Source organism: Saimiri boliviensis, chromosome 11 (assembly GCF_048565385.1).
Source record: "Saimiri boliviensis isolate mSaiBol1 chromosome 11, mSaiBol1.pri, whole genome shotgun sequence".
In the NCBI taxonomy this organism is placed as follows: Eukaryota; Metazoa; Chordata; class Mammalia; order Primates; family Cebidae; genus Saimiri; species Saimiri boliviensis.
Genome location: NC_133459.1, coordinates 90492718 through 90504694, shown reverse-complemented (window position 1 = coordinate 90504694; position 11977 = coordinate 90492718). Strand labels below are relative to the sequence as shown.

At 44.7% G+C, this 11977-nt stretch overlaps 1 long non-coding RNA gene across 1 annotated transcript; it reads left to right on the top strand.

Moving 5' to 3' along the window:
* Positions 1-2979: 2979 nt before the first annotated feature.
* Positions 2980-7506, top strand: LOC141580299 (uncharacterized). Its single transcript, XR_012512493.1, has 3 exons — positions 2980-3197; positions 3521-3552; positions 4515-7506. It is a non-coding gene; the product is annotated as an uncharacterized LOC141580299 (long non-coding RNA).
* Positions 7507-11977: the final 4471 nt, after the last annotated feature.

Here is an 11977-nt window from a genome sequence, read left to right as displayed (position 1 = left end):
TCCATGCTCACATGTCAACAAAAATGCCAGGACAAAAACCCACTTCTCTTCTCCTTACAGTTCCCGGCTGCTCTCCTGAGGTGTGCTTGGACTGTATATAATGCAACACCACCTCTCAAATGCCCTTGCCTGCTTGAGGGAAGCAGGTCCCTACCTTCTTAAGCATGGGGAGGGGTTGGTGCAGAGCTGAGTGGAGAAGACCAGAGAAGGAGGGCTGAGCCTGCTTCAGTCTGCAGAGCAGGACCCTGCCCAAGGCCCCAGGTCTTGCACCTTCAGGCTCCAGGAAGCACACCAGAAATGTTAGGAGAGTGAGCCTGCTAGGGATGAGGCAGCTGAGTTCTGGTCCTCCAGTTAGGGAGGATCTTGATCATGCAGCCTCCAGGGAGGGGAAACCCTGCCTTTCTTCAGACTCTGTTCGGAAGGAACTAGTGAGCAGATAAGCTCTTAGGAAATGCGTCTTCATGCGGTCACTGAAGAGGCTGTCTGCTGAGCCCTGCCTGCTGGGATCTGGGAGGTGCATGCTCATGTAACTAGCAGAGTTTATGCCTGCACAGTCCCACACCTGTGTTTTCACTGTGCACCTGTGTCTCTCCCATTTCCCACCCATCAATCCGTTATGAAGCAACAAGACAAAACATATCAGGGCTTTTGTACTTTATGGTCCTTTCTGCCTGGGACTCTCTTCTCCCAGGTATCTGCAAAGCTCACCCTCATTCTCATTTTATTTTTATTATTTATTTATTTACTAATTTACTGAGACAAAATCTCACTCTGTTGCCCAAGCTGGAGTACAATGGCCTGATCTCAGCTCACTGCAATATTCACTTCCTGGGTTCAAGCAATTTCTCTTCTCAGCTTCCTGATTACAAGAGTATGCCACCAGGCCTGGCTTACAGTTTGTATTTTTTTTAGTAGAGACAAGGTTTTGCCATGTTGGTCAGGTTTGTCTTGAACTCCTGACCTCAAATGATCCACCTGCTTTGGCCTCCCAAAGTGCTGGGATTACAGGTGTAGACCTGGCCTCATTTTATTTCTGCTATCTGCTTAGGTTTCCCTTGTTGAGAGAGCCCTTCCTTGGTTACCTGATGTGCAATGGAAAGTGATAAATAAAACCAATGTGATGACCAATGTTTGACTCTGGCAAACCCAGGTGTTCCCCACAAATGTCTTCAAGCAATGCCTGCAGCAGAGATGACCTTCCAAAAGAAACACTGCTGGTAGCATAGACACCCTCCTGAGAGAAACACTGCCTGTCACATAAACACCCCCAAGAAAAATTTCTCCTGTAGCATAAATACCCCCAGAAAAACTCTTCCCATAGCATAGATACCCCCTCTAGAGAAACACTGCCTATAACATAAATACCCCCAGAAAAACTCTTCCCGTAGCATAATTATCTCCTAGAAAAACTTCCTGTAGCATAGATATCCCTCCAAAGAAACACTGCCTTTAGCATAGGTACCCCCTCTAGAAAAACACTGCCTGTAGCATAAATGACTCTCTTAAAGGTTTTTTTGTAACCTCCTCCGTGATTATGCATTTCAGTAAGAAAGTCTGAAGCATGGCTAGCCACACATGTTGCGCACTGAAAGTTTGCTATACAGAGGATAATTCTGGAGGCTGGGTCCAGGGATCCACCATTCTGTGACTGCCTGAGACATTACTTCTTTTGTCAAGTTTGTATTAAACATTTCTTTCTGAGAAACTGAATTTGTCAGCCTTCTCTTTCAGTGTCTCAGCTGCTAGGCCTTTGTGGGTAGGTTTGCACAGAGCTGCTCACTGTGCTAAGGGGGTAGTTTTATTATTCTTTATCTTAGTGTAGTCTTATTTGGGCTTAATCTGTTTGATGATGTTGACCTTCCTGTACCTGGCTGCTTATGTTTCTCTAGTTTGGGAAGTTTTCTGTTACTATTTCTTTGAATCAGCTTTTTAAGCTTTGCCATTTCTTCAGCCCCTTTAAAGGCCAATGACTCCTAGATTGGCCTTTTTGAGGCTATTCTCTAAATCTCATAAACATTTCTCACTCCTTTTCATTCTTTTTAATCCTCTGTGTATTGTCACATAGGGTGCCTTTAAGTTCACTGATTCTTCTGCTTGACCAGTTATGCGGTTGACCCTATAACGCATTTTTCAGTTTGCCCAGTGTCTTCCTTTTTTTTTTTTTTTTTTTTTTTTTTTTGAGATAGAACCTCGGTCTGTTGCCAGGTACCAGGCTGGAGTGCAGTGGCACAATCTTGGCTCACTGCAACCTCCACCTCCCTGGTTCAGACAATTCTCCTGCCTCAGCCTCCCGAGTAGCCGGGACTACAGGCACATGCCACCAAGCCCAGCTAATTTTGCATTTTTAGTAGAGACAGAGTTTCACCATGTTGACCAGGTTGGTCTTAATCTCTTGACCTCGAGATCCTCCCGCCTCGGCCTCCCAAAGTGCTGGTATCACAGGCATGAGCCACCGTACCCAGCCCTATCCAGTGTCTTTCTTAGCTCCACAATTGCTGCTGAATATTATTATTATTGTAATCTCTTCCTTAAATTTCTCTGACAAATTGCTTCATTTGCTTTATGTATTGTCTTGGAGCTTGCCGAGTTTTTTTAATAGCTTTTCTGATACTTTAAGAGCTCGCGTATCACCACCTAGTTAGGCTGTCGCTGACACCTTGCCTTGTCCGTTTCATGTCTATTCTGATTTCTTACAGATGTGCGTCTGTGTATTTGCACTGGATATTTCATTGGCCTTTGTTGTCTCTTTCGGTCTTCCCTGTCCGATTTGTGTTGATTTTGCTGTAGTATGTCTGTCTAGGGGTCCTGATTTTTAAGCTCCCTCACACCAAGACTGCTGCCTTCCTCTCAGCACTAGATGGAGCCCGAAGCCCAGGCTTGCTGAGGCTCAGCATAGCCTTTTCCAGATGGAGAGGGGCGGTCCCCTAGGGGATTTCTGGGCAGTGGGGGGAGGCTGGCCAGGGCTTCCTGCTGAAAGCGCCCACCCTGGCGGTGTGTCTCCTGCGGTACAGGGCCACTGCCAGCCTCTCTGGCCTGTGGGCGAGATGAGGAGCAGCCAGAGAGCTCTGCCCTGGTGGTGATAGCCCACGCCTGCTGTTCTTCTCTAGCTGCCATCAGAAATTCTCGCCCTACAGGCATTGAGGGTGCTTCCTGCAGGTTGAGAAAGGAGTGGCTTTCCTGCATAGGAACCCAAGAAGGTGAGGAAGCTGGCTACCAGCTGGATTCCATTTTTTCCAGTGCAGAAACTGTGAGTCCAGGGGACCGTTCTATGCAATGCCTGTCAGCCTGTGGGAGCAGCAACCTGTCTAGAGGTCTCTTCTGCCACTCTCTGCTTGAGAGATTTTACCTCTCTGTTGTCTCAGGGATGGGCATAGCCTCAGTTTTGTATTCTGAGATATTTCTGGTAATCGCTTGTGACTAGATAATCACTAGTTTTGGTTTTCAGTGAGAGAGGGTAAAGCCAGGTTTCTAGTGCCTGCTCTTTTGGTTGATAATTTTTTGTTGTTGTTTTCATTCCAAGGTTATTTGGATGAGAGTTGAACCCTGCACAAGGTATGAACTGACTTCAGTCTATTTCATTTGATTTGGGGCAGTCACAAAATTGTCATACTGTAAGATATCTGAGTCACAATCTTGGGCACCCCACTCATCATCACACCAATATAATCTACAACCTTTTCTTTGATTTCTCTTCCACTCGCCTCCTGAATTGCTTAAACCTAAGAGTGTTTTCATCGGCTACTTCTGCTCTCTTGTAAACCATGCAGAGTCTCTACAGTACAATATGCAGCTCAGATTCTTGATCTTGTTATCCAGTCTGCCCCTGATAGTACATTTCTCTGGCCTCCAGGCTGGGTTCCTCACTGGCGTTCTTGCTTTGAGTGCATTGTCCTCTGGAGTAGGCTGGAAACTAACTCTGTCATCCCTGGGTTTGGGTTAGGGGATCTCTGCAAACCATTTCTCAAAATTCTGGCAGAGCCTAGCATGTGCAGAGCGAGGCTGCTGAGGTGCAGCTTCCACTTTACAGTAGGGAAAAGCACCACCTGGAAAATCATCCATGGGCCCCTCCTTCCAGGGAGAGGGATGTAAGGTTTGTAGAAAACACAATATTGAGAGGCTCTAATGACCCCCCAGGCCATTAGGGAATCTGCCAGAGAGCTGATGGTTTCCATAGAAACACTGTGGAGAAGTTTAGGGAGAGCTCCCCACCTGCTGCCCAGCTCCCAGGAAAGGCTTATGTAGCACAGAGAGAGTTTGTGGAGGGAAGGCACTCTCCTGCTCTCAGGATGTCACAGAATATGCCTGTCAGACAAGGCTCGCACCTTCCCTGCCCTTGGAAGTGAACACTTTTCAAAACCCCATTCCAACTGCATCTTTCTCTCCAACTTGAGTTAATTCTGATAATCCATAAAAGTAATCCATAAATTGTCATTAAATCGATAGCAAAATATAATCAAATTAAAATGAGCCTTAAAAAACTAAATTCTTCCTTTTGTTTTCTTCTCTTGCTTCAGGAATCCTTGGCTAAGACGTGGCATTTGGCTATTTTTTACCTCTTTCTCTGCTTCAAAGAAAGTTGCTTTCTCCCTCTTAGGAGTGCTCCTGCTGGTCTCTCCCAGGTCCCCTGCCTTCTTGTGGTTGTTTCACCGACACTTTACTTGCTGTCATTTCAATCTGTTCTCTCCGGCTCCATCCTCAGTGGAATCTAAAAGCAGCTGTTGAGTATGAATTCACACACAGAACCTCATGAGCCAACTGCCTCATGCGGAGAGCCCCCAGCGACACCCAGCTTCTCCCTCAACCCAGATACTTTTCAGAAATGTCTTCTCTGCTTTGGGCAGCCCAAGGAGACTTTCATGTTTGGATTTCAGGGTCCTGGGACTTGAAAATGAGAAGATTTTAGAATGTTTTAGCCCTTTGGAGTGCTTAAATATGTTTGCATCAATTCCATTTGATCCTCTTAAGAAATGCGGAAGAAGGCTGGCATTGCTGTTCACATTTACTGTGGGGTCGTCTGTGCTTCACAGAGACAGCCATTTGACCAGAGTCACACGGCTGGTGACCAGAGCAGCTGAGGCAGCAGTGCAGGCATTGTGCTCTACAGTCGGTCTGCTTCCTCCACTGTGAAGGCCATCCCCATCCATGGATTCAAGATGTCGAGCCTGTCAGCACAGGCTTGGGTCTGGCTCTGCGGCACTTGACTGCTGATTCCAGTCTTCCAGTCTCACAGTGCGGAATGCACAGGGGATCCTAACTCTCCCCTCCCAGCCCTGGAGCTCAGGACTAGAGGCATAAATGGTGTGAGGAGAAGAAAGCACATGCCTTGTGCCCCTTTCCCTCACAATTCCCTGGATGCTTTGACTACTCTCAAATGTCAGCTTGGTTCCCTCTCCCATCTCATCCCTTCTCTCTCTTCTCTCCATTGCTCTGCTCCAACCATGCTAAAGTAACCAGCACAGTCATGCCTTGGGGTCTTTGCCTTTGCTCTTTCTGCAGACTGTGCATGCCTTCCTATCACCAGTGAGAAATCACAGCAAATGTAGCAGCTTCACATTGCACACATTTCTTAACTCACAGCTTCCCCAGGTAAGGAACCTGAGAATGGTTTACTTTGACTCTCTGACTCAGGGTCTCTCCCAAGCCTGCAGTCAAAGTCCCAACATGTTGGGGCTCATTTGAAGGCCCAGTTGGGGAAGGATATACTTTCAGGCTCATGTTGTTGTGGGCAGGACTCAGTTCCTTGTGGGCTGAATGTAGGGCTTAGGGCTTCATGTCCTTACTGAGTGTTGGCCAGAGACTCCTCTCCATTACTTGTCACAGGACCTTTCCAATGTGTAAATTTTCTTTACCAAAGTGTGAAAGTGAGAGAGTCTGCTAGAAAGAAAAATGTCAAATCTATTTTAACCTAATCATAAAAGGGACATCCCATGGCTTTTGCCACATCCATTTGGTTAAAAGCAAGTCACTATACCCATCACACTTTCAAGGGAAAGTGGCTTTACAGTGTGTGGTGCTGGAGGTCACATCTGCTTGAGAACGCCCAGAACACATTTTCCTCAGGTGCCCTCAGGACTTGCTCCTTTATCTCCTTCCAATTGTGGCTCACCTCTTACCTGTGCAGTGATGCTTTCCCTGACCACCTCATTAAATTTGCAGTTTTATTTCTCAAATGAAAACATAAAATGACACCAAATACATGAAAAATCGCTAAACATCACTAATCATCAGAAAAATACAAATGAAAGTCAAAGTAGAATATAACCTCACACCTGTTAGAGTGGCTGTGATGAAAAAGACAAAAGGTAGCAAGTGTGAGGAACCATGTGAAAAGAGGGAAACTTCAGACACTGTTGGTGGGAATGGAAATTAATACAATCATTATATAAAGCAGTGTGAAAGTTTTTCAAAAAATTAAAAATAGAATAATCATTAGATCCAGCATGTCACTACTGTGTATGTCTCTAAAAGAAATGAAATTAGTCTGTCAAATAGACATCTGCCCCCAATGACCATTGAAGCACTATTCACAGTAGCCAAGATGAAGGAACAGTCTAAGTGTTTCTCAGAGAATGAGTGGATGAAAACATGTGGCCTCTATACACAGCATATGCAATAGTTTTTCTTAAAAGAGAAAGACATGCTGACATTTGCTACAACATGAATGAACCTAGGGAATATTTTACAAAGTGAAATAGGCCAGGCACAGAAAGGCAGATACTGTATGATCTCACTTATATGTGGAGTCTAGAAAAGTTGAAATCATAAAATCAGAGAATACTAACATGTTTAAGCACCTGGGGTGAGGGGAAAATGTGAAAATGCTAGTCAAAGTATCCAAAATTTCTATTGCCCTCCCTAGTCACTGTCTGTTCTCTCTAGTGGAGTGCTGAAGCCAGCTCCCACCACCGCACAAGAGGTAATTGTTAGCATTTTCTGAAAATTTTAGACTCTGAGTTTTTTTCTTTTAATATATGTTGGCAGTTTCAGTTTGACCACAGTAGGGACATTTACACCACAGAAATTGACAAACACTACAAATGAGGGATTTTTTTTAATAATGGAAGAACAAGAAATGATAACATTGATAAACATATCACAATCTCTTTAGCACTGGCCACCATCTGCTATGTGTCATAAATGACTTATCTATTTGGTTTATTATCTGTCTCTCCTAATTAAAATGCAAGTCCATGAGGACACGTAATTTTGTGCTTTTAGTTTAATGTTGTGCCTGCAACACAACACCAAGAGCAGTGAATGCTTAATAAATATTTATTCAATGTTGGCTAACTCAGTGGGTAAGATATTACTTCTTCAGAAAGGGCTTTCCCTGACCAACTTCTTCCCATAGACTAATTTAGATCTGCCCTGTAATCCTCTCTTTTGCTCAGCACCTGGTTCTCTTCATCAAAGAAACATATATAATACAAATATAAATGAGCATTTATAATTGGAAATGCTCATTTATATTTGTATTGTGTATATATATATATATATATATATATATATATGTATGGCTCCCCAACAAGATTGTAAAAAACATGTTGAGTGAATGTACTGTGTATGACTTAATTACCACTACCTAGCACCATTTTAGGCAGATTCTAGGTGGTCATTAGATGTTTCTAAAACACATAATTAGCAAAAGAAAAATAAAGACATAGCTTATACAATGACCGGGTCTATCACTTTGCAGAGAGTTACAGTTTTTATTTTTGGAGGTGGAAAATTAGCATGGGAGCATAAAGGGTAAAGAAGAAACCAGCACCTAGGCACAGGTCACACACACATGCATGCACATGAACACTTTCACAAGCACACACTCACTTGTGTACAAACATGCACACATGTGCACACACAGCAGCATTGATAGTTTAAGGACCTGAGGGATGTCTTAATTCCTAAAGGCATAGTCTGTGAGATGTGTGTGAGCCACAGGAAAAACAAGAGGAAGCCCAGGAAGGAAGTTCAGTGTGAAGTGTCCTCCCTCGCTGTTTAAAATGTGAGAACATTCCCTCTCCACCAGCCCAGCCTCTCTAAGTGAACTCCCCCAGCATCTCAGCACTGCCCCTCCCCATTTGCACCTGGAGCCCAGGCGAGGAGGCCGGGTCTGAGCCTGCATCTTTAGTGAAGACCCCCAGGTATATCACTTTGCAGAGAGTTACAGTTTTTGTTTGGGGAGGTTGAAAGTTAGCATGCGAGAGTAAATGCAGAGAAACCAACACCTGCACACACACACACACACACACACACACACACACACACACACACACGTGTGCACCTGTACACTTACACGAGCACCACCACCTTCCTCACCCTTGCTCCCTGCAGTCCCAGCTTCCACCTGGCCCAGAACCTGGAGCACCCACCACTGAGCCTGCTACTGTCTCCTGGGCAGCCTCCCTGGCAGAGCAGGACAGGAGCCACCAGCGCTCTCTCTGCAGCCTTCTCCCTGGGGTGTCAGAGCTGCACCAGGTTGGGGAGGAAGGGCCAGATTCCGGCATGCAGGCAGGGGTCCTGGTGGGCTGGACCCTTCCTGCAGAGGTAGGATTGAGTTCACTGGCTCCCCACATGCCTATTCCACAATCCTGTCAGCTGTCACTTCTGACAGTTGCTTGTCCAGCACATTCAAGATTGTTAGACAAAGCAGGACCAGAGACTTCCACAAAGTCAGGCAAGCCTGCTTGGCGTCACACATGTGCCTTAATTAGAAAATTAGTCTTGCCCAGGACGGTGGCTCATGCCTGTAATTCCAGCACATTGAGAGGCCAAGTCCGGTGGATCACAAGGTCAGGAGTTCCAGACCAGCCTGACCAATATAATGAAACCCTTTCTCTACTAAAAATGCAAAAATTAGCCAGGTCCGTGGTGGTGGGTGCCTATAGTCCCAGGTACTTGGGAGGCTGAGGCAGGAGAATTGCTTGAACACAGGAGGCGGAGGTTGCAGTGAGCTGAGATTGTACCACTGTACCCCTTCCTGGGAAACAGAGTGAGACTGTCTCACAAAAAAAGAAAAAAAGAAAGAAAAAGAAAGAAGGAAAGAAAAAAAAAAGACAAAGAAAATTAGTCTTAGCAACACAACAAAATAAAGTTGAGAATTCAGTGACAGCTGATCGTCTGCAGGAAACAACAGATAGTTATGAAGATACACTTTGTAGTGTTTGAGGTTCTTGTTTTTGTCTTTTTGGGGGGAAAGGAGGACCCAGCCCTCCTGACTAATTGAACAATGCATTACAATAATTACTCGGCTAGCTCAAAATTGGTTTTAAAATGTATGAAGTAATTTGGGCTCCAGTGACTTTAGGCAGGTACTAGAACAGCAGTTAGGACAGAAGTTTACCGTCTTTTCCCCACACCTTCACACGTTTTCTCCCTGTGGCTGCAGATGGTTCTGACAGAGAGAAGGCTCCCAGACTAGGAGGCAGGGAACAGTGGGGACTGCAGTGAGGACTGACTCTCAGAGTGCAGTGACGACACAGCCAGCCAGACAGTGACAAGAGGTGGACCCCCCTGGCCACAACCAGAATCAGAGACCACTGGCGCAGGCTCAAGCTGTGAGGACTCAGATTAGCCCTCCAGATGGAGGCCCCTGCTCTAACCTCAGGCCTAGGGTGGAGGGTGTGGCCCAGTGAGGTCAGGCCCACCCAGGCCAGAAGGTCTGAGACCAGGGATAGGGATGGTACCAGTGAGGCCTGCCCAGAGGTGAAGTTTGGTTAGCTGACCCAGCAACAGGCCAGGAAGAGTGTACAGGTGCAAGCAGGTGTGAGCGTATAGTGAGTGTGTGAGGGTTGGCCCACTCAAACTCCCTTGAAGTTTTAGAATTTCAATAGATCTCACTGATCGCCAAAGAACTGCTGCTTCTTGCCTCTGCAGTTCAATCCCTATGAATAAATCCAGGAGCCAGGGAGGAGAAAAGAGAGTGAATGCAGAGTTAGAAAATCAAAATTTTTTCAAAATGGGACAGGTCTCCATGAGGGGCATGCACAGTAGCCAGGCTGCAAATTACCCTTAGCATTGGCCCCCAGCTTGGTGTATGATTGACTCCCAGATTTTCCCCCAACAATTAGAAAGCTTGGGTTGAGGAAACCATCATTCTCAGCAAACTGACACAAGAACAGAAAGCCAAACACCATATGTTCTCACTCATAAGTGGGTGTTGAACGAGAACACGTAGACTCAGGGAGAAGAGCTTCACACACTTGGGGCAGCTGGGGGTGGTAGGGAAGAGACAGTGGGGGGTGGGGAGAAGGGGAGGGTGGGGAGGGATAACATGGGGAGGAATGCCAGATATAGTATGCACTTAAAGTAAAATAAATAAATTTTAAAAATACATATCTATATAATTATTATTATTTTTTTTTAAAGAAAGCTTTGGTTGAATTACACAACAGCTTTCCTGGGTCTCCAAGTAGCAGAGAGCATATTGTGGCACTCCTTGGCCCCCATAATTATGTAAGCCAATTTCTATAATAAATCTCCTCATATTCACACTACACTATTGGTTCTCTGGAGGACCCTGACATATTCCTAGTGAGTTCATCACTACAGTCAAACTGATCAACATATCCATCTCTTCATATAGTTACTGTTTCTCTGTGTGGTGAAAACACTTAGCATCCACTCTCAGAAAATTTTAAGCATACAGCACAGTATTATTAACTATAGTCCTCATGCTATTATATTAGATCTCTAGGACTTATGCATCTTACATAACTGAAGCTGGATTTTTTTTAAATTAAAGTGTTTATATTGAGGGAATTATTGAATCACATCTAGTTGAAAGAAGCAATATGGAGAGATCCTTTTACTCCTATGCAGCTTCCCCAATGTGAAAAACTTGACAACCTGTAGTGCAGTATCCCCACCAGCAGAATGCCACTGACATAGTAAAGGCGCAGAACATTTGCGACATCATGAGGACCTCTCATTCCACCCTTTCATAGGCACACCCACTTCCCTTGTACTCGACCCTTCAAAGCCACTAGGATCTTTACATTTCTCTGTTGATATCATTTTAAGAATGTTTTATTATTATTATCTTATTGCTAATCTTATTATCTTTTTGTTAACTGCTATATTAAGAAAAAATCGATACAAAATAAACTTTACATGTTTAAAATGTGCCATTTAATAGGTTTTGGTGTATGTTTGCTCCCCTAAAATGGATACTGACTCTCCCATCCCAAATAAACCACTGATTGACTTCCTGGTCTTATCTATTAGTTTATGTTTCCTAGAATTTTGTATAAATGAACTACACAGTGTAACCTTTCTTCTTGTTGTTGTTTGACTTATTTCATTCAGAATTTTTTTTTGAGATTCATTCACATAGTTGTGTGTATCAATACTTCATTCATTTTTACTTCTTGGTGGTATTTCATTTATGGGTATGCTATAGTTTTTTTTTTTTTTTTTTTTTTTTGAAATGCAATTCTTTATTAGAACTCAAGTTTGTGTTTGCAACCATTCAACAGAAGGGGTTTAAAAAAAAAACTTTTTTTTTTTTTTTTTTGCAGTGGCCAGGGAAAGGAGGGAGGGGATGCTCTTCCTCAAAGCTTGGGGCAGAGAGGACAGTCCTGGAAGAGAGCTGTGGCTGTTTCTCCGTCCTCAGCTTCCCCCAGATGTGGGTACAGGAAGAGTGGGAGAGAAATGCATCCCTCCTTCAGGGAGAATCAAGAGCCCAAAGGGGCCCCTAGAGCTAAGGAGGCCACGCAGGCCCCTAGTCAAAGGCAACAGGCTATGCAATTCATGAAGCTGTGAGGGCTGAAACCAGGGCTCCTCAGGCGTGGGGGAGACCTTCTCACCTAGTACTAGCGTCCATGCTTTAGCCCACCCAGGACTAAGGCAGGACTTGGAGAGGGCGCCCCCAGCGTGGGATCCAGCTCTGGACACTGCTTGGTGGCTGGATTTACTTTGGGTTTTTAAGTTTTCTTTGCTGAGCTTTTTTGGTAGTTCTTTTTACGTTTTGCCCCTTTAT